Source organism: Oryctolagus cuniculus, chromosome 4, assembly GCF_964237555.1.
Source record: "Oryctolagus cuniculus chromosome 4, mOryCun1.1, whole genome shotgun sequence".
In the NCBI taxonomy this organism is placed as follows: Eukaryota; Metazoa; Chordata; class Mammalia; order Lagomorpha; family Leporidae; genus Oryctolagus; species Oryctolagus cuniculus.
In genome coordinates, this window is record NC_091435.1 from 137,985,899 (window position 1) to 138,009,817 (window position 23,919).

General features: G+C 43.6%; 1 protein-coding gene and 1 pseudogene across 1 annotated transcript in view; both read left to right on the forward strand.

Moving 5' to 3' along the window:
- SLC9A9 (solute carrier family 9 member A9) overlaps window positions 1-23,919 on the forward strand; it is a 612,515-nt gene that overhangs the window by 67,941 nt on the left and 520,655 nt on the right. The gene's annotated exons all lie outside the window — the stretch shown is intronic.
- On the forward strand, window positions 17,626-17,750 carry LOC138849548 (small nucleolar RNA SNORA51; annotated as a pseudogene).

Genomic DNA, 23,919 nt, shown 5'->3' on the forward strand with positions numbered 1-23,919 from the left:
TTACTAATTGGTTCTTTCTGTGTGTGTCTTACATGCCACTTCTGTTGCAAAGTTTACTATTGTGTTTAGTTGTCCTATTGATTTTCTGTAATTCGGTATTGCGTCACTGGTTTTCCTCTTTCCAGGGAAATCTGTGGCTTCTAACACATGTAGATTAATTGCCTACACGATTGTGGAACTGTGGCATTCAGTTTGCAGCAGTAAAATATCTATTCTGGGCTACAAATTTGCAGCCTCTACAGAAGTTGATAGCTTGATTATTTAACAAGTGAATCCACTGTGCTTCACAGGGCTGAGTATAATTGCAGCTTCTTCCAGCAGAGACAAATTAAGAATGGAGGAAAAGGTAGACACTGCCCTCTGAGAGCGGAAAGTAAACAGAGACTCCTGGAAGGATGGACGTGGTTATTGCAGGTGGCACAACTTTAGGAATTAATTCCACTTCAAAATGGCCCAGCTGTTAATAGAGGCAGGGTACTGTCATGTCAGAAAGATGGCCAGAGAGGCCAGAGCCATGGCTCACTTGGCTAATCCTCCGCCTGCGGCGCCGGCACCCCGGTTCTAGCCCCAGTTGGGGCGCCAGATTCTGTCCCGGTTGCCCCTCTTCCAGGCCAGCTCTCTGCTGTGGCCAGGGAAGGCAATGGAGAATGGCCCAAGTGCTTGGGCCCTGTACCTGCATGGGAGACCAGGAGGAAGCACCTGGCTCCCGGCACAGTGTGCAGGCGGTAGTGGCCATTTGGGGGGTGAACCAACGGAAGGAAGACCTTTCCCTCTGTTTCTCTCTCTCTCACTGTCTAACTTTGCCTATAAAAAAAAAAAAAAAAGATGGACAGAGAATGCTGTTCTGATGTCTCATTACCCTCTTCACAATGTGTTTTCACATAAGTTATCATATTTGCATTGCACAATCATATGACATAGGCAGAGATGGAATTATTGTACTTTATAAATTAGAAAATTGAGGATCAGACAGATTACTTTCTCAAATGCTGTTGGCCAATATTTGTCACAATTGAGATCAACACTCATTTCCTCTGATTTCTGGATCTCTGCAAAAGCTTTTCATACTTGGCTAAGGGCCTTTCCCACCCTTGAGACCCACTGTCCTGTCAATCACTCAAACAGCAAGTAAGGCTTGAGACTTCACATAGATTTGATAAATAGTAACAGCATTTTGTATGTACGGTTCCAGTACACACACACACACAACCTATACACACATATATGTACTTTCGGTGCTTTGTGATTTTTAAAAACATGTATTACTTCAATTGGCCGTCATTCTGGGAAATGAAATTTCCCCATTACACATTCCTGAGCATGATCCAGAAATGATTATAAATCCAGTGAAATTGTTTCAGACAGTGGAGGTATAACATCATGTGATTGAAAGAGTCCAGTGTTTGGTAACAGTGCTCTGTTTACAGAAAATTGGAGAGCTGAATCTTGCTAACCTCTAAAGGAAATCACATACACAAAGCATATAGGCCAACGGCATTAACTCACTCAGTGGCAGCCCAAATTATACTTTTCAGGAGCTGTGTCTAATCTTTTCTTAGGCTCAACAGATCTACTACTTCCACTGATGCAGTTTAGCTTGGCTACTCCCATGTTTTGTAAGGAAATTGGTTTTCCTGTTGGAAAAAAGGAGAGAAGTCTCTCCAAAGATTTTTCTCTTTTGCTTTCAAAATTTAACTAAATTTCCATACATCTGATTAGGAAAATACAGCTGCTTTTTAGAATATTTCCTTACACGGTTGTGAGACGGTTTCCAGGTTTCCAACCTTCCTTTTCCCTTCCCCCTTGCCTCCCAGTTGGATGTGGTTACAATGGACGTGCCCAGTCAGGCGTTGACACACAGCTCTGAAAACCATCCTCTGCTTCCTTTCCTCCCCAGTTAGAGAATCTCAGCATTCAGGAACGGTTGTGGGGATATGAAAGGGGCTATAGTTATAACTTGAGTTGTTCATAGCTGTTTAGGTACTTCAAAACACATTTGGAGCGGTGTTAATACTCTTCTGACAATTTAGCTATGACCCCATATTAAAGATTTATTGCAATGTTGCTACAAGGAGACCACTAGTACAGTACTGACAGTGCTGTCCACAGGCCCGTGCTGATCTGTGATGTGGATTGGGAGGAATAAGCATAAAAACGGAGAATAAGCACTTGGGGATGGTCACAGTGATTTGAGAGAGCCATTTATGTCGGTTGAATGTAATCTTAAGAGATTTGGACTCACATGTTATATAATGTAAAAATGTCATTTTTTTCATCTTTTCACTTGTATTGTGTTTTATGAAAATATAATTGTCAATAGTTTGGAAATAATACTACTAATTAATGAATGAATTAAGGGTTCTACACCAGGGAGAGTTTTAAAAAGATTTATTTATTTATTTATTTGAAAGGCAGAGGGATGGGGTAGAAGAAGAGAGAGAGAAGGAGAAAGATGATGGGAGAAGAAAGGAAGAGGGAGGGAGAGACAGAGAGGGAGGGAGAGGGTTTGTGTTCATCATCTGATGCCTCCCGGGGTGTGCAATTAGCAGGAAGCTGGAATAAAGAGTAGAGCTGGGTGTTGATCCCAGGCACTCTGGTGTGGGATGCGGGCAACCCCGACAGCGGCTTAACCACTGCCCCAGAGGTTTTTACCTCAAAATAAACTTACCCTTTAATTCCATTTTCCATGAACCTTTCTCATATCTGACCTTATCATGTTCTAAATAAGTATAATAATAATAAGCTGGCAGGTCCCTGGGGATGGGTGACAGTTGGTCTCCTGTCACCCATGTGGGAGGCCTGGATCGAGTTCCTGACTTCAGGTTCGGCCTGGCCCAGCCCTGGGTGAAGCAGGTATTTTGGGAGTGAGCCAGCAGATGAGAGATCTCTGTCTCTCTCTGTCTTTCAAATACATAATAAACATTTTCTAAAATTTTCAAATTCATGCATACAAAATGTCTCAAAAAATTAATGGAAAATGTGTATTATGGAAAAACTACACATGGATTTCAAAAGTTTTTGACACAAAGATAAGCTGATTGTTTAATTCCATTTTCCATGAACTTCTTGTATTTCCCTGGTTCATTTCTCCAGCGTCCCAAGAATTTGCATATAAACTAGATTTGTAGAAGAAAACAAATTGGCAGAGCTATACTCACGCTCTTTAACCACTACCCCTCACACAGACTTGAAGCCAGATTGTTAACTCTGCCTAACCTGACCTCAGTGTGTTATTGTAAGTTTCCGTTTCAAGGTCATTTCCAAGTTACAATCTCTGCGTCCTGGAAAGAAAAGTTGAACGTTTTTTTTAGAAAGGTGTGTTTCAATGAAGCAGATGCAAAAAGCCATTTTGGTAAAATCAATTGTGGATTTCAGAGGAAGGCAAACCCTTAAAGTGTGAAGAATGAAGTGTGCATTATATTAAAACGGATATTATACAGGAGGGGGCAACTGTCACCGCCTAGAAAGCTGAGACCCCATTCCAAAATCAACAGTGAAACCATCACGCCAGATAAACGGTCCACCAGCCGCAGCTCAGCGACATTGGCTTTTATATAGCGCCCTCTGCTGGGCAACTCTGTAAATCACAGTGGACTCAGGCCTCTTGTTTCTTATCTCTGGGTCTGCTGTATAATCAAACCTTAACCAAAGGGAAAATACATGACATCATTTTGAGACAGAGTCGCCTTAGATGTCAACTAATCCAACCTCCTAATTTTACCTGCAGATAATAAATGATTTAGTGAGTCTCCGAAGAAGGGAACTATTCATTATTCAGTTCTTCTTTGTCCTCAGGAAGATATTAATTATTGAAATAAGTACCCAAGGGCAGTATATATAAAGCATACGTTCATTTAATCTTATTGACTCTGATTTTAGTTGAGCCCCTCCCCTCTTCATTTTCCCTCTTCCCACAAGGTCTTCTCAGGGCTAAAAGAGTATCCCCAGTCTACTAATATTTGCGCATCCAAACTGTATGTAGGTGTGCTGTTTCTCATCCCCTTCCTGAGAGGAGTCCACGGGAGCAAAAGCAGCAGTGAGTGGTGGTGTTGTCCTCTGTTTTCTGATGCCCAGAGGGAATGAGACCATTCCAAAGACCACACGACCAGTAAATGGTCAGCTGCACCCAAGCTGTTGGGCTTCAACTCCTCTAGGAAATGAGACAGCATAATAATAAGTCAGACACTTGTAACCTCATGTATCAACTTCAGAAATAAAACACTTCAGTGATATCAGATGATCAGATTTTTTTTTTTTTGAAAAGCAGAGGGACAGAGAGAATCTTCCACTCACCAATTTACTCCCCGGATGCCTGCAACAGAGACCAAAACCAGGAAATCCATCCAGGTCCCCCACATAAGTGACAGGGACCTAGTACTTGAGCCATCACCTGCTGCCTCTCAGGGTGCTCGTTAGCAGGAAGCTGGACTCAGGAGCAGAGCCAAGATTCGAGCCAGGCACGTTGTTATGGGATGTGGGCCTCCCAAGTAGCCTCTTCACTGCTGTGCCAACCACCTGCCCTTGTTCCTTCTGTTTGAGTCAAACAGTGCAGAAAGGTCAAGTGATTGGCCCACAGTGGCCATTACATCTTACTGATTTTAAAATCCAACAATTGAGTTATATGGTTGTTACAGTGCATCAAAAGTAGATGTTTACAACTTGCTGTTTTATTGAGGCCAACAAAGCAATTTTTGCCTTCGAAGAAGCTTTTGACTTTTTGTCTTATATGTGGGCGTTACCCCCTTATATGATTTTATGTTATTTATTTATTTTTTATTTTTTTTTTTTTGACAGGCAGAGTTAGTGAGAGAGAGAGACAGAGAGAAAGGTCTTCCTTTTTCCGTTGGTTCACCCCCCAAGTGGTCGCTATGGCCGGCGTGTTGTGGCCGGCGCGCTGCACTGATCCGAAGCCAGGAGCCAGGTGCTTCTCCTGGTCTCTCATGCAGGTGCAGGGCTCAAACACTTGGGCCATCCTCCACTGCACTCCCTGGCCACAGCAGAGAGCTGGACTGGAAGAGGGGCAGCCAGGACAGAATCCGGCGCCCCGACCGGGACTAGAACCTGGGGTGCTGGTGCCGCAGGCGGAGGATTAGCCTAGTGAGCCGCAGCGCCAGCCTATGATTTTAAACAAATAAACAAAAGTGAGTTTTTACTACAATTGCATTTGGAAGACTTTTAGTTTTAATTAGAACTAGTTAATTTCCCAAACATTTATAACACATCTACTGGCATCCCTCACCATGCTAGGGAGAGGAATACAATTGGTCACCATAGAACTGCTTTATAGTAGCCCATGAGAACTAATGATTAATATTTAAGGAATTTTGTGAACTGCCTTTCTAACATAACCATTATTCAAAGTTCAAATAGATAAACATACAAATATATGAATTATTTTAAAATAAAAAATACTGAAAAACTCATTGCTTGCTGTTTTGCAGCATTTTATTATTATTTGTGCTCTTGAGCTTATTTCCAGCTATGGTATGTGCATGATGGAAACAGCATAAGAATGTGCTACAGAACATCTCTTCCCAACTGTGTCCAGGAAGCTCACATTGATAGCTTGAACTAGGTCACTGAGTGAATCTCTATGCAAGTTGGCAAATGCTACTAATCAGTGCTTTTCCTGCCAAAGAGCTAGTTGTTAAACCTTTAGTAGCTCACCTTTAGTTATAATGAAGATTAATATAAGTCTCTAAGTTTGATACAACCAGTGATTTGAACAGTGCCTACATTCAAGATTTAAAAACTACAGTTGAACTAAACACCAATCCCTCTGTGGTCCCCAACAATAGTAAAGTGTTATCCTTTAACACAGTTAAAACCAATCCTATTTGCATATTTCCCAAGAAGTCCGTGTTCTCTGGAATTTGCACAAGGAAACACGAAGTGGACGCCTGCCTTTGGAACTGGTATCAGCCTCCTTGGCCTCTTGGGGGCAGTGGTGTCTGTGTTTGCCGGCCACAGCTCTGGGATCTGTTTTTCCCAGTCCCAGTCCCATCTCTTCTCTTCAGCAGCAGGGTATCTGCGGCACTGACCCAGGGTGCTGATGCGTTGTCGTTACAGATACTGTTCCTTCCAGGCCCAGCTTGCAGCTCAGATAAAACTGGGCGAGCAAATACTTAGAAACATCACAGAGTCCCTGGGCTTCCCGAATAAGCTGCACATGACTTAACCCAGACACTGGGGCTCTTCTCACTCGAAGATGCCCTCTCAAATATCTAATAAATACTTTAATCTACAATCTTAGATGTCACTAAAATTTTTTCTTTGCTTTTTTAATTTCTGTAATGAAATTATTTGAGACTTTAATAAACTGGGTGGCTGACTCCAAATCTCCTTGCCTGGCACCTGTGCAGTTCCCAGAGGCTTTGGAGTAGCAGGGACTCAGAGGTGTGGGCTCTGGCTGCGATCTGATCACGCTGAATTCACGGAGCTGCCACAGTGTGGACTGCAGTCCCTGTTCACACACTTCCCTTCTACACCCTCTTATCCTGGCCCAACGCCTCACAGGACTTCCAACAATCTGGGTCCTGTCTGTGCCACTCTGGGGCACATAGGAAACATTCTACAGCCCCCAGCTCCCCAGACACACATATCCCCGGGGAGCTGTGAGGCTGTCTTGGACGCCTCTGCTGAGACCAGTGGTGCAGCAACCATCTGGCCGTCCCTGGGCATTTCTGCTTCCATTTTCACTGTGCAGCACAGAGCCTAGTCTGGAAGGGAGGCTGCTTCTTCCTCTTTGTCCATTCAAGAATGGGATGTGGTCCCTTCTCTGCCCGCAGGCATGGGAGAAGCTGAAGTGAAAGCCTGCACTGGCTGCCTCTAAGTGAAAAGGAGAGAGGCAGAGACTAGCGTTTCTGTTACTTTCACAGCAAGAAATGGGATGAGGAGCAGCAACAGAACTAGGAAGAAAATCTTGTCCTGGTGACTGCACCCTTGACGCCGGTACAATTCCCAGTTATAATCAGGGAGTTTCCGGGAGTGCAGGTTACATGGTAAGCTGAAATGGGATGGTCCAATGTGTAGAATAAATCCCAGTTCCATCTCTTTAGCTATTGTTGAACTTGAGATTCCAACCTTTCTTCCATGTTGCCTACTGTCTGTGAGTTCAGGGTGTGTTGTGTGTGTGTATGTGTGTGTGTGTGTGTATGGCTAGTGAGGAAATGATGCATCTGAAAAGACAAACACCACTTAATCAGTCACTCTATCACAGTCCTGGGTCTTTGGTTAATGTCAGATGCTGTATGCAGTTGAGGCTTGCCCTTCCTAAAATGTCACACACACAAAATAAATGTCACAGCAGGTTAACCCAGGTGGTGCTCCCTGAAGACTGGGTCTATGCAGAGAACACTCTGTCCTGTTCTCTACCCTACAGCTGGCGCCTCAGCCAGTACAGTGCAGGCTCCAAGCAAACACTGCAGGGAGGTGTTTTCACATCTACAAACACTTTGCTTCTAATCTTTGCCATTCAGTCTTGGGTATCTCCTTGTAGTTTATATTTATATATATTTATATTTCATGTATTGTGAGTAAGGCTTAGCATCATTACATTTATTTTATTTTTTTAAAGATTTTATTTATTTATTTATTTGAGAGGTAGAGTTACAGATAGTGAGAGGGAGAGAGAGAAAAGTCTTCCTTATGTTGGTTCACTCCCCAGATGGCCGCAACAGCCGGAGCTGCACCTATCTGAAGCCAGGAGCCAGGAGCTTCTTCCAGGTCTCCCATGTGGGTGCAGGGGCCCAAGGACTTGGGCCATCTTCTACTGCTATCCCAAGCCATAGCAGAGAGCTGGATTAGAAGAGGGGCAGCTGGGTCTAGAACTGGTGCCCATATGGGATGCCGGTACCACGGGCAGAGGATTAACCTACTAAGGGCTGGAGCAATATTAAATTTAGAATGATTTGCATTTCCTTTTGCTGAATTTCCTTCTTTTGTCTTTTGCTTACTGATTTGTAGGAGCTCTTTATATATCAAGGAGAATAGTCCTTTGTGATGTGAATTGCAAATATTTTCCTAGTTTATCCTTTGTTTATGTTAGGTTTTTGGGCATTTTTTGTTAATATTTTTTTAAATAGCTGAGACCATTCATTCTTTGTTTTGCAGAATTTAAGTCTCTCTTAGAAAGGCCTTTCATGGTTTGAATTAAAATTTTCTCCTTGTTTTCAAGTATTTAAATGTCTCTTTGTTTGTGTTTGCATTAATTATTTAATCTATCTACAATTTCTGGTCTAAAATATTGAGATGTAAGGATCTAATCTTATTCTGCACACACAAAATAGTTACCGATTAATTTCTATAAGGTCATTTTTTATTGAATAACCTACATCTTACCTATAATTTAAAATACCATCTTTTCATATCCTATATCACACATTTATTTAGGCTCATTCATAGAAAATATATTCTGTTTTATGGACTGCCTTCTTTTTTTAAGCATCAGTACTTTATTTTGATTACATACCTAAAAATATAATTTACTCTTTTATATGGCTATTGTCTCTTTTTTTCCCAGAATTTTTCTGATTATTCTTGCTTGTTTATTTTCAATATTAAACAGGGATTCATCTATTTAATCTCTTCATCCAAATCATCTAAAAATAGGTGTTTATATTGGGGTTGCATTAAGTGTGTAGACTAACATGGAGAATTTGTGTATTTGTGACAGTGGGACTTCTTATTATAAAAAAGTGGCATGTTTCAAATAATTTGCTATGAATTATTGGATCAATGAAAGAGAATCACTGTGATTTTTATGCAGTTAGAATGAATTTCAGGCTTCCTGTAAGCACTCGTGTTTATTGCCCTCAAACACAGCATCTCTTCAATAGGAGAAAAATGGACCAGAGTTGCATCTAGTTCCTTGGGAATCCCACACACCCCTTGGCCTATCTCAAAGAAGTACATTCGGCAGGCAGACACCATCCATCCTTGCACCACACTTGAAGGAAAATATTTTGGAATTGCAGCCAGAGCATATGCTCCTATTTATCTAATGCAGATTGCTATTTTCTTCTGACCTTTTCCTGGAATATTGCATTTCCAGATCAGTATTGGCCTACCACGCTGCTTTATTCTCCTGTTTCCGTGAATGTTTTATTCATGAGCTCAGAACTACAAGCTCATGTAGGTTCTTGAACATTCGGGGGCCACAACACTGCTCCTAGAAAATAGCAGGACAGCCTCTGTAAGAGTGTGGAGAAGAAATGGTTCTCATGCTTTTTTGTATTTTTTTCCTGATTTCATATTTGTTTCAGAGGAATACCTAAGGGACAGAAGAATAAAACATTAAATAGGCTGGGCTGGTATCCACGACCAAATTCAATCCAGGCTTGTTTTCACTAATGTTAACATGAGTCAGGATTGTATAAACACACCCAGGGGAATACAAGGAAGTTAGTGTAGGAGAAGCTGGATGCAGAATGGGATCCAAGACAAACTCAGGTTACAGCAAAGGTTGAATAAACCACTCACCCATGATGCACATTATAAAATGCAGCTTTGTTTTCTTTGTCCTTGGTAGCTGCTTATTTCATCTTAAATTATGAGTAATAATATTTGCAATCTATTATGTCAATTTCAGCAAATCTTACATCTATCATGCCTTTAATTCTGATAACCTTATCCAGTTATTTCTTCTCATGCCACAGATGAGGAAATCAAAGCTTATAGAAGTGAGATAAACTGGCTGAAGTCACAGAGATGGTCCATGGGGGAACCTGAGTGGGAACTGGAGCTCTTAACCACTGAGCCGTGTTTAAAAAGTTTCACAGCAGACTAAAAGAACTTAGGTTCTAACTTCTTATGTTTTAATACAAACCATTTTATCAGGGTGGTAAAATACAACCATTTTATACCGACTGTAGCACAGCAACGGGCCTCACCATGTTTTCAGTAAAATAGCATTAGGACATCAGAATGGGAAACTTTTCTAAGAAAAATTTTTTCCATTCACTGACTTCCCCATTTTGCTGAATGAAGACATACACTGAGCATTAATGCACCACATCATTCATTCACCAATTACTTTTTTTTTTTATTTTGACAGGCAGAGTTAGACAGTGAGAGAGAGAGAGACAGAGAGAAAGGTCTTCCTTCCCTTGGTTCAACCCCCAAATGGCCGCCATGGCCGGCGCTGTGTTATTCCAAAGCCAGGAGCCAGGTGCTTCCTCCTGGTCTCCCATGCGGGTGCAGGGCCCAAGCACCTGGGCCATCCTCCACAGCCTTCCTGGGCCACAGCAGAGAGCTGGACTGGAAGAGGAGCAACCGGGACTAGAACCCGGTGCCCATATGGGATGCCGGTGCTGCAGGTGGAGGATTAACCAAGTGAGCCACTGCGCCAGCCCCACCAATTACTTTTAAAGCACAGGTTTTGTGCGTAATACTGCATATATCAGTCACCACACACTAAATAGAATCTGTGATTTATTGTATGTGTGCATTATTAGTTCTTTTCACCTAAAATAGCTCTTTGGTATCTTGAATTGGTCTTAGATGATATACCTTTCCCGGTACCCTGTGAGAAATATTCAACTAGTACAGTAACACAGGAGAATGTAACACAGGAGAAGGTGTTACCTATGTCTTCCAATGGAATAATCTTTCACTCCCTTAAAAAAAAAACCTAACATCTTTAATTTATGAATTTGTGAAAATTGAGCTAATATGTATGATATTCTTAGGACAACTTCAGACCCCTCCATAAATGTGTTTCAGTTACCCATCTCTCATCACGGTCGTCACTATGATTTATGGGTAGAGAGGTTTGTTGGCCTTTCCCTCTGGCTGAGACCCAAGGGAGTGAGGAGTCCCTCCTGTCTGTCTGGTGGTCATCCAGTGGTTGCAAGAAAGCAAGAAGAGGTGGGTCAGGAACAGGAAGAGAAAGAAAATGGTGAGAGAGGTGGCAAAGTGTAGCTGGAGGGAGGGGCAAAGGGGTGGTTTCCGGAGTGTCTCAGTGGCCGCATCTCTCTGCCTCATTGTCTGTGCCAGAACCTGCAGCACACAGACAAACCATCCGAATTCATACCAGCTTTCTTGAAGAGAGTATATTTTGGTTATCAAAATAAATCTGAAGGGCTGGGAGATGGGAAAGATATAATTATTGTCTGTCTGGTTAATTCTAAATTATTAGGTTTCCCCTTCATAGTCATTAGTTTAAAAGATGGAGAAATGTCAAAGAAATGCATTAGATGAGAAAGATGGCTGGAAACTAAACATGTAAGTAGCCATTTATTTTATTTATTTCACTAAAAAATAGGCTATTTTAAAATACTCATTGGATTTTTTTAAAAAAAAAAAAAGCACGCTGTAAAAGATAAAGGAAGATTCACATTTGTCACTGGAGAAAGCTAAACCTTGTGGGCTGCAAGTAAACAAGATTGTACTAGGAGTTCTTCATGACAAATTATAAAAACAATGGAAAATATTTGCTGAAGGTCTGAGATGTTCTTCCCAGTGGCCTTTGATGCTATGGATATGTAAGAATGAGAAGGGTCCTTCCCAGTTGAGTTTGATAAGACATTTGCCATGAAGCTATCTTCTGTCCACCAACACACACACACATACACACACACACACCACTTCTGGAGTACACACCAAATCACAGAAGGGCAGTGCCGCCTCTTACGTGCATGTGTTGGAAAAGGGTGAATGAACATAGCCAGTACAGGAAGTTGAGGGTGGGTGAGATCCTTATCTTCCAAGCTCCTGCTGCCCAATCCTGCCCAAGGATATCCCACTGTGACCTGAACCGCGTGCAGGAACTCTGGCCCTGGTCCTTAGCCCAGCCTCAGCCCCTTTCCTCTGTTCCCGTCTCTGGGAATGTCTAGAGATGCAGGCAGGGGCATGCCTCCTGGGTGCGCATGCTCTGCACGCCCTAAACATATTCTTAGCATGGTTCTCCAGACAGTCTCCGTGGGGCACAGCAGATCTGAGGGTGTTAACGCTACAGGGGCTGCTTCCCTGTGGCTTGCAGCAGTGGCCCTGACTACCAAATCTTTTAAGGATCATTTTGCAACAATGCTAAATTGGCATAAAAACTGAAATAATAGAATTATGGGGCAAGTGGAAGAAGCTTTAGAACTCTTCCAATCTACCCCTCCATTTGTAGGTAAGCAAAGAAAGACCTAGCTATAGAGCTAATCACATTTGCAATTCCTAAATCATTAAAGCAATCACCCACAGTGTTTAAATGTATGAAGAGGGCAGACCCTATGTGGTAGGCATCCTTCCACGGTGGGACTCCTTCCTTTCCATCCATGTGTGCTGAGTGTGCTGATAGGCATTCCATCCTTGCTGTCTGATTTTATATCCCTGTCAATTCCTTCTCTTATCCTCAACACGAGGCGCTTTATACCTTTATTTTCTCTGACTGTCATCTTTCTGTGTCCTCAACTCCAATTCTCCTTTTCTCACAGCTCACTTTTCCGATCAGAACTTCCTCCAAGTCCTAGGCCATTCCAAAGCTTGACGTCCATCCCCTGTGGGTTATCCGCTGCCTTAGTAATGCTGCATAACAAGCCACCACAAAACTCAGTGGCTTAAGCCATTAACAGCTCAAGGGTCTGTGGTCAGGGATCTGGGCTTTGCTTTGCTGGGTGATACATATATTGGTTGATCTTCCTCAGTGTCTGATACGACAGAAGTGAATATGCCACATGCCTCTCCTTGCAGGCTTAGCCAAGGTGTGTTTTCAGGGTGTTGGCAGAGGTATGAAGGAGGAAGCAGATATATACAAGCCCTTTTTTTTTTAGGCCTCTGCTTAAGCCAAGCCTGGTAGCAACCCATTGTCCAAAGCAAGCCACAGGGCTGAGGCCACAGTTAGGGTGAGAGGACACCTCAGGGCAAAGGGACAGACATTGAAGAAGAGGGACTGTCAACGCAGTCTTCTTAACATATATCCCGAATACAAACTCAAAGGGGACCTGAAGGTACTAGTGAATGTGACTGCACAGAGCACGGGGTGACTCTGAGACACAGATTTATATCAGTGATTCGTATCAGCAATCACAGGATTATATTTATCATAGGCAGATTCTGTAGCATCAGCTGACAATTGATGCCTTTTTTTTTTGCATTGAAGAACAACCAATATCTAAATAAAACATTTAATTCAATTTAATAGGCATTTATTACCAAAGATGATAAATAAGCAGCTAGCCTGTTGAGTGGCATAATTATAACAAGAGGTCTCTACTGAACTCCTATGGTCCCCTCTTTCTTAGGCAGCACATTGACAGTATAATAGTCTCGTAGGATCTGAACCCAAGGAGTTAGAAAATAGGGATCTTAATTTAATTAGGGATGGACTGTGGTGCCTGAACCAAAATACCAGCCATAACAAAACACAAAATGGAAAATTCGGTGAAAGAGCTCTTAGCCTCTCCACTACGTGAGGTAGGGACTGTGCACCTGACAGTTTTGAGAAGTCAGTCTGAGGGCAGCAGTCAGCCCTACAGGTGGGAGTGCAGCCAGCATCACGTAGATTTGACTTTCTGTCTCAGTCCATTTTTGCTTCTGTAAGAGAATACCTGAAACAGACTGATTTCTGAAGAACAGAGATTCATTTTCTTTAATTTTTTAATTTTCATTTTATTTGAATGTCAAAGAAACACACACACACACACACACACACACAGAGACAGAGAGTGAGTGAGCCAGGATTGGGTTAGGCTGAATCAGGGGCCAGGAGCTTTGTCTAGGTGGCAGGGACCCAAGTACCTGAGCCATCACTTCTGCTTCCCCGTGTGCACATCCTCACAGTTCTGAAGGCCAAGAAGATCATTATCAAGACGCCACGATCTGGCGAGGTCCTTCTTGCTGTTCCCTGAGATGCTGGGAAGCATTGCATGGAGAAAGAGGTCAAAGTCACTTCCTGTTTACAATCAGCATTAAGCTCATTTGGAAGGGTGGGGCCCACACTCATGATCCAAACACTTGCCATTAGGCCCCACTTTCCAAACTGTTACACTGGGGACTAAGCTGCCAACACGTGACTTTTCAAACCATAGCACTTTCCAAGGACAGAAATGATTAGAAGTGTTCTATCTGGAAAATGGCACACTACCATTGAAATTTTAGTCTATGTAAAAATGGGCTATGTGTACACTGAGAATAATATTTGTACATACTTAGTACAGAAAAACCAATTACTAATATCCTAGGAAACATGAATGCTCCTATTTTAAAAGGAGTGATTTTGACTTCTCAGGCTTCTGATGAAGGCATTTTGTGTGCAAAAATCCGATGTTTCTGCCTTGATGGCCCCATCCCTAAGTTTCCTGTGTTCAGATTTTCACCACAGAGCTAGCACCTCAATGATTCCACTAGGTGGAGCTCCTGAGCCATATTCCATTTTTTCCAACACATCAGGAAATGTGAAATTTTATTTTGTTCTTTTTTTTTCTTTTTCATGACTTCTTTTCCTTTCAAAGATTGCAGAGTGAAATTATTTATTGGTTGGTATATTAAAGAAAATCTGGCATGTACAAACAAGCACTTCAAAGGTTCTTAGTAACACCTATCACAGGAAGCTGAATTGATACCAGACACCAGGAGTGTGAAATCCATGATGATATTTTATTATCAAAGAGAAATAGAAAGGGCTTCTGCTTTTCTTTAAAACCACAGTGACCACATCACACAATCAGTTACTTGAACTGATTGGTTTATAAAGACATTTACCTTAAATCAGACAGCTGGATGCTTTCAACACAAATTTCCTTTTTTTCAGAGTCTAGGGAGATAAAGTCAGGATGAAAAACACAGAAGGATGCAAATGACCCAGGCTTGTGAACTGAGTGGCTCTTGCTTTGGTGCCTGACACAGATGTTCAAAGGCCGTTGTGACTGCCACCCATGCATGGTGCCTGGGTTCTGGAGGAGGAGAGCAGGGGCGCCCTTGGGTCACAAGAAGGGCTCTGCACATGGAATAGGAGAGCCAGTATTAGCTGCCAACAACGGCCCCCGTGAGGGGCTGCCTGGGTCTTCTATAGACATCTACAGGCTCTCCCAGATGTCAAGAAAACCTTAGAACAAATAGCTCCATCCCCTCTTCTTTTTACAAATGGAGCTCAAAACACAGCGTCTGCGAACAGCAGAGCCTGGACCAGAAGGGCCCTACAGGGCACAGGCATTCTGTGAGCTGCTTTTCCCTGTGCTCTGAGGCCAAATGAGGTCCTCCGCTGCATGCTTGCCTCCTAACGTTATGAAGCCCACAGAAGTCAGCCCCAGAACCTTCTTGGCAGGAATGCAAAGAGCCTTAAGTCAGGAACATCAGTAGGTTCATAGTCCAGTGCTCACACTGCTACCAAATTGTGTGACCCTGCTCTGTGGGCCTTGGCCTCGGCATCTGGCACCTGAGTAGGCTGCAGCAGACTGTGTCCTCCTCCAATCTCCATTGATCCTTAACCATGCTAATTGCTCAGGAGAGCTCAGGTCAGCTTGAGACAATAGTCCTGGGCTGTAGCCTTGCCTCCATCTCCCTCATGAAAACATAGTTCCTTTGGGGAAGCTGCTTTTGTGATCACCACAATCATAATGCAGCCCGATACAAGGTTACATTTTCAAACAGAGAAGTTACACTTCCATCAGGGGGCTATTTCAATTATTGAGGGCTCCAAGAGAATTTAATTTTAAGGAAACCAATAGGCTATCAAAACAGCCCAAACACCATTAAAAGTGAAGTTTATCCTGCATAAGAAAATGGTATTTAAGCACCAGATGTAATAGTACTTCTTGTTAGAAATATGGTGATGTGAACCACTTCCATAAAGGCAGTGTTCACTGTCTTCTCCAGGTGTGCTTGGAGTGTAATACTCATGAGGAGGTGATACCTAGAGGACTGAGAGGAGAATCTCAAGGAGGGGCATATCCTGGTCCTGAGTTCATACATTTGCTGGATTCTGGTATGGGGGTATTCCACAGAAGTTCAGGATAAACTGCTTGCGGTATAACTTGCAGTGGGTTTGGTTGGGTTGCTTTGTTGCCATTCTTTCCAGTAGAAGAAGAAGGTATGCTGGTGCCTGTGATGGTCTTATTCTAAGAGCAAATCTCAGCAGGATTTAGGGAAAAATCCCTCATCTGGAAGAAGACAGAAAATGTTGATGAAAGGAGTAAAGGATTAAGACAGTGACATAAACATGGGAGATGGAAACCACATCTCTGTGGTAATTTAGTTGTGTTCTTGGTGTTAAGTAACAGAAACCAACAGAGTAGCTTAAGCAAAGCGGGGTGTTTTTGTGAGGATACAGAGCGTCTCATCACATCTGGTGGCAGCAAGAGCTTGGCCTGTGGAAGGACCTGGACTGAGGAGCTGCCTAAGCCTGAGAACTCGGGTTGGCGCTCCCCTCCTGCCTCGCGTCTGCGTCCCTCCACTTGCTCCCCTCCTCTGCCTCTTAGTAGACCCAGAGAGAAGACAGCAGGTGTTCTGGCCCCTGCGTTGACAGCTGCTCAGCTAAAGAAGCCCTCTGCTGGGCTATCTCCCCACCCACCTCAGCTTCTGCAGAGAAGACTGAGTGCACTGACTGGGCCCTGGGCCCACCTCGGCCTGCACAGCACTGACCTGGGGAGGAAGTGACTTGGGGAGGTAGCAGTGCCTCTCCGGGGCTGTGCCACCCAGGGAATAGCAGAGAGTGTCAGATGGGCCAGGAGACAGTGTGGCCTAATGGTTAAAAGCAGGGATAAAGCCAGCACAGTTCCCACAGCAACACAAACACTAGTTGTTGATACTATAATTATTAGAATATGCAGATATTTAGAAAGAAACTGTCCTGCTCCCTGGAGCCAGCTTCTGAGGCTGTAGGAACCCGTTAGTAACCTCTTATTTGGCAATCCTTGTCAATAAGTGTTGACATTACATTTAAAATTGCATTTAAAGGCCCAGTTACATAGTAAGGCTCAGAGCATGGCTTCAATGACCCCTGCTTCCTCAACTCACTGCTCCTGCTACCCTTTGCTCTTCTAGCAGACCCAAGTTTAGAGTCATGTGGGCCTCCTGAATCGTCCCTGATCTGAGCTTCCTGCTCTGTTTCCTTCTCTGACCTTCTTCTGACCTGAACATTCGAAGGCTCAGACACCTGTATTCCCATCACTGCTGCCTAGGCTCATTTTCTCTCTTCCAATAACAACTTTAAGTCCAAGCAACTCGAGGCCTGCATATCCCTAGTCTTACTGACTTTCTTTATTTTTTTTAAAGATTTTATTTATTTATTTGAGAGCTAGAGTTACAGTGAGAAGGAGAGACAGAGAGAAAGGTCTTCCATCCACTGGTTCACTCCCCAAATGGCTGCAACAGCCGGAGCTGCACCGATCCAAAGCCAGGAGCCAGGAGCCTCCTCTGGCCTCCGACATGGGTGCAGGGGCCCAAGAACTTGGGCCATCTTCTACTGCTGTCCCAGGCCATAGCAGAGAGCTGGATTGGAAGAGGGGCAGCCAGGATTAGAACCGGTGCCCATATGGGATGCCGGCGCCACAGGTGGAGGATTAACCTACTGCGCCACAGTGCCAGCCCGACTGACCTTCTTTAAAGCTATGAAGGTCCTTCTTTCATCAGGGCTCTCAAATAATGGCTCTCCACTCAGAAGAAGGGAAAAAAAAGAGTCCTATTTTGAGAATTCGCATGGGCCCCCTGCTGCCTACCCCAGGTGTTTTTGCACTGACTATAGAGAAAGAGGACACAGAGTAAAGCTCTCAGCACATCTCAGCCCAGGACCTGGTCTGGTCTGTGGTATGAATGTGGGGACAGAGTTGGGAAAAAAGTGATATTATAACATGCATCATTCAAAAATAATTTCTATTTCTGAATGCAGCACTGTATAATAGGGATGTTAACTAGGTTGACTGGTAAATGAACAAGGATTTGGGAACCTATCTCTCTATATAAGTTTTTCATTTAAAGAGGCTGCTTCTATCCATAATGGCAACCTTGGGTTAGCATAGGCTATTGACCAAGGGTGAGCCATGGCCTCATTATATAGAACTGGATGTTAGAAATGGTCATCATTAAGACAGGATCTACCTGTATTTAGGGGCCGGATATACAAAATGCAGAAGTTCTCGAGTTGGACTTTCCAGGACAGTTCCAAGGAGATGGAAGAGGATGAAAGGGAACAGCTTTGAAAACCTGTGTGGTGTGGCTCTAACAAGGATGACTGGCGCAGCCCCTGCCCCCTGCTTCCCTGCAGCTCCCTCTACCCAGCAGCTGCACTGGCTTGCTCTGGATCATCTCCTCCTTCTCCTTATCTCGTTATCTTCACATTTCCTGCCAACCACCTCAGGGTACTCCTTCTAATCCAGACAAAGGAAAGGGTCACTGATTAGGTTGTACTTAACCCCTGAAAAATCATTCCTTTATTATGAAGAAGCAAAACATCAAGGGTGAGGTATGGAAATGACAAGGTTGGACTACGGTAGGTATGGAAGGGGTAGGAGAGCCTGGGAGGAAGAGCCCCCTCTTAAAAAGTCTGACTGGGAGAGGGACTTTTTTTTTCCTGAAGGATATCATGGTTTTTAGTTAATGGTAAACCCAAATATTCACCGACTTTCAACGCACAGGAATTCCTGTACAGCGAAACACCGCCATACCCTGTGTTCTCTAGTTCTACTTAGCAGAGTAAAATCTACTGATTGTTTAGATCAGGGTTCACAAAATGGCTGCCGAGCCAATGACTGTGGCAGCAGTTGTGTTTTGTTTTCTCTGAAGATTTTCTATAATAGTTCAAATTTGTATGGCAGGAAGACACATTTTCCATTTCCCTACCTCTCTGTTGTTTTTCACCATTTAATTCATTAATGCTACTCACTCAGAATGTGAAGGCTTTCAAATCCTGTGCTCTGATGTGGATTTATTGGTTCCTCCTACAATTTACCTAAGCCCCTGCAGAAAGTACTTTTATTTTGTACATTTGCTTATACATGATTTATGCCTTTTCTAAAAGGCTTTGAAGCAGTTTACAGGAACAGGACAATTAAAAATGGAAATAGAATCATTTAAGAAATCAATTAAAAGGAGTTAACTACCAGGATTAATTAGTTACTTCAGGCAGATATTTAACTCTGTGCTTCCTTGGATAAATCAAATGGTGGATTATATAATTCTCTTTGTTCAATAACCAGAAGCATATACCTTTGGAGAGAAAGAACTCTTGAGCTGATATCAAAGTCTAAAAATATTTGATTGCACTAATTTTATATGATATCTGTTAATATTTTCAGATACTCTGTATTTATTGCTATGAAAAGAGATTATCCATCTAGCAAACCTACGTTCTCCCCAAAGTGCCCTTGGTTCTGATGTGCGAAGGTGTGGAGGACCAGTAAACACTTTTGAAAATACAGTTGTTCCTTGGTATTTCTGGGACATTGGTTCCAGGATGCTCAGGGATTCCAATGTCTGCAGGTGCTCAAGTCCCTTACATAAAATGATGTAGTATTTGCATATAACCTATGTAATCCTCCCATATACTTTTTTTAAAACTTGAAGTGTATGCATATATTTTATAACACACATTTCCATGAGTTTTTTTTAAGGATTTATTTATTTTTTGGAAAGTTAGAGTTACACAGAGAGAGAAGGAGAGGCAGAGGGAGAGAGAGATAGAGAGGTCTTCTATCCACTGGTTCACTCCCCAGTCAGCCGCAATGGCTTTGGAGCTGCGCCGATCCGAAGCCAGGAGCCAGGAGCTTCCTCCAGGTCTCCCACACTTTTGCAGGGGTCAAAAGGACTTTGGTCATCTTCAACTGCCTTTCCAGGCCACAGCAGAGAGCTGGATCAGAAGTGGAACAGCTGGGACTTGAACCCGTGTCATATGGGATGCATATGGTATTGCAGGCAGCGGCTTTACCAGCTACGCCACAGCACCGGCCCCATTCCATATACTTTAAACTATCTGTAGATTACTTATAATACCTAACGTAATGTAAGTGCCGTGTAAACAGTTGCTATACAGCATTGTTTAGGAAATCATGGCATAAAAAAAAAAGTCTGTGCATGTTCACTGTACACTTTTTTTTATTTTTCAAATATTTTCACTCTGTGGTTGTTTGAATCCATAGTTGCAGGGCCCATGGTTGCTTAGGGCTGATTGAGTATAATTTTGAAAATCTTTGGACATTGATATGCACATTTTTAACATAGGCAGGTTAAAGATCATATGGATGTCGATGCCAGAGTTTTTCAGGAAATTTGAGGCATAGACATTTTGCACCTACGGCAAGTTTCTTATTGGAATCTCAGTTTCCTCTAGAATTATGTGATGTCCTTCATCTTCTCTCCCTGTTTTCTTTCCTTTCCTTTTTCTTTTTCTTAGAAGCTTAAAGAGAAACTTAGAGCCACTTTGCTTTAACTTCTTGATTGTTGACACAGTTCTCTCCCATCCTTCCCCATGATACATTTGAAAAATTATGCACACACACTTGTTTGCCTACACAAAGGTACTTCAAAAAGTTCATCAGATAGTTAAAATTAAAAACAAATTTATTTGGGTGCAAAACGTTTTGAAATCCATACATAGTTTTTCCATAATACACATTTTCCATGAATTTTTTGAAGATCCTGTGTGTGTGTGTGTAAATTGGAGTATGTTTGGCATAATTTTGTGACACCATATTTAATCTCTTTGGAAATGACTTTAATCTCATTGGAAGTCAGGGGGGTATATACTATAAATAAATTAGACAATGAAATGTGATATCGTTAGTGTTTTTCAGGAATCCTGTCATATTTTCTTCCATCTTCCGCCTGGCTGTATAACAGGACACCTCCAGGTGGCCATCATGCAGCATCACTATAAACACGCCTTGACTGTCTCGAGCCCTGGTGTTTCTGACAGGGCTCTAGCACATTTTTAAAACAGGAGATCTTACACATTTTAATATTAGATGACCATGACCAAGGCTGCATACTGATGCAGGCATCCTTTCTTTCCCTGTGCCCTTGGATGTAATGTGCAAAAGTCCTCCTTGCTCTGAGACGCCCGTGAACTTGTTAAACACTGGGGAACACACTTGCATCAAATACTTGTTGGCGGGGGATCACCAATCTTACAGGCATGCGTAATAGTGTGGATTCAAATGTGTCCGGCTTGGAGAAACCAAGGCAGGGAGCCTGGGTGTGCTGCTGAGAGGGGAAGAGCATTCGGTTCAATTTGCAGGTGGCTTGGGGGCCACTGGAGAGCAGCCTGCCTGCTCCCTGTGCTCTCTGAGAAGGTCTAGAGGCTCCTAAATCACCCGTTGTGCAAACACCTCTTCACTAGCAAGTTGCAGTTATAAGATTATATGTCCATAGAAGGTTTTGATGGTGCCATAAACCACTCAAGCTTGGCTTTTACAATTTATTGGAACATCAGCTCCCCTCAAGGGAATTACTGGTTGATAATTACCATTTGTCCGGGCACCATAAACCAAGTCAAGTGACTTTGGGCTGCTCTAAAGGCTCTGTTTGGGCGTGTGTTTTATCAAAACTGAGCAGCTTAACAAACAGGAACCATGCCACCGTGGGGTTCACGTGATGCACAGACTGACCCATCTCTTCACTGGCTACTCTCGTCCTTTTGCAGAAGTGCTTCAGTGGTAGCCCGCTTTCCTTTTGAGCATTTCCAGGAGTCTTTGTTTGCGCCATCTCTGGCTTTGTCTTAGGACTCTGGCTCAGTTTCCACCCCTCTATCTCTCTCCCCCTTTCCTCTTGCGGCTTCTGCCTCTGTCTGACTGAGCGATGCAGCCTTTTCAGCCGCTGGCTCACGTGGGGAAAGTCTATTCTGCACAGAGACCCACTGAGGCTCCCACGTCAATACAGCAAATTGATGGCAGGTTGAACACATTTCCCAATTATTGTCTGCAGGTGCTTTTCAGAACAAACAACCCCCAAAACCCTTCACACACAAGAAAACACTCCCCTGGCAAAATGATCTTGTTGGGAACGTGTAAAGAAAAACCTAACAAAGGAAGCATGAAAAATGTGCACTGGAAAGAGCTCTTCCCAGCCGCAGACCTGATTCCTGCTCAGGGGGATGAGAGCCAGAAAAGAGCCCCAGAGCTTTGTACCCTGACCCCGTGGTTCCCAAACTGGGACCAGCTTTTGTGAAAGAGCGAGTGGCTGTGGGAACACCTTCCTGTACTTGTCATGGTGGTAGACAGCTCTTGCTATGTTCTCATCCTTTCTGCCCCTTCCCTGCCTGCCTGCTGGGCGTCCCGTCTCCACACCTGGCTCAAGAGGCTCTCAGATGTGAACTCTGAAAAGTGTATCCTAAACTCTGGAGGATGTTTGGGCCTCCAACACCATCTCCTGACTTCTAGAAGGAGAAAGCGAAATCCTGAGACCTGCAGAGGTACCTGATTAGGGAGGAGATTCAGCTCCTTGTTGGTCTGTCCCCTGTGAGCAAGCAGTCTCTACAGAGGTAAACATGACAGACCTGACTTTTCTCTCTTCAGTAAAAATCTTTATTCTCCTTTCCCTCCTCTCTCTACATAAGGTATTAGAAAATTGGTTTCAAGATCTTTTTTTCTTTGAATGCTTGGTTTTTATTTATTTTTATTGACTTGAAAGGGAGTGAGAAAAATCTTCCATCTTCTGGTTCATTCTCTATTCCCAACAGCCAGGGCTGAGCCAGGCTGGAACCAGGAGCCCAGAACTCCATCCAGGTCTCTGACATGCGTGGCAGGGATCCAGGCACTTGAGTTGTCATCAGCTGCCTCCCAGGCTGCATTGCCAGGAAGCTGGATTAGAAGTGGAGCAGCCAGGACTCCAAACAGGCACTCTGGTACGGGATGCAGGTGTCTCAGGTGGCAGCTTAGCCTGCTGTACCACAGCGTCCACCCCACTAGACCTTTCCTTACATCTGTTATTGCTGTGCTTTTGTGGGCTGTGCTGGTAATGACAGTGATCCCTGCCAGGCTAAGGATGAATGTGGCTTAGGCTTAAGTGGAACAGTCCCCTCCATGCTCATCCATTCGGTCATGTCCGTTTACAGTGAGGGACAATCAGGCTCACAAAGCTGCCCTGCTGTAGCACATACAGCCACCATCCCCAGAAGACCTTCTAATGTTGCACTGGGTGATCACCATGGGGAAACACCAGTTGTGCTCAGCAAACAGTGTCCTGGGGGATGCTAGCTGCTGGCAAGAGGCCTGTGTTGCATTGGGTGAGGGCCTCTGTTGACTTCCCCTCTTCTTAGAACAATTCCAGCTTGTTCTGTTCATCCAGAGAAGGGACCATGCAAATAACAGAGGAGGGGGGAAAGATAGCAGAGCTTTTAATCGAAGGTGGATGTCCTTGTAAAATCCAGCCAATCTGCCGCTCTCCACCACCTGCCTGCATCCGATGTGAGCAGCGTGAGACGACTACACCTATTTTTCACATGAGCTATTGCAATTTCAAGGAGGCAGAGCAGCCTTCCAAAGGTGGCAAAACACAAGACAGCAGAGCGACAGCCTGCAGGCAAATGTGAGCTTCCTAAACGCAGAGCAAAACTTCTTTGAGCCAATCTGCTCCCGGAGAGTGGAAAGAGAGAAGGAGCAAAGGAGTGAACTTCAAAGAAGTGTCAATAAAACATTCTTTCTGCTCTGATTTTAAGCTTCTCATTGGCTGCTTTCTGTGAGGGGGTACCTAAGTGAGTGGATTTGCCTACTCCTTCAGCAAATCAAAGCTTTTCAGAACAGGATCATCGGTGGGGACTCTTTACCCCAGGAAACCGTAATTGGAGGTAAATATTAACTCCAGAGGAAGGCCTTGGAGCCCATGAAGTGCAGCAATAATGTGCCTCCAAGGAGCCACTCTTCTTTTCCATACCCTTTGGAGGCAGATTGTGGGAGCAAAGCTTATCTCCCATTTTTATCCTCCTGAACAATGCTCTGCTGACTGCTAGTTAAACCGAGCTGCCTTGAGCTCAGCACAAAAGGCTCTTTTCACAGCATCTAACAG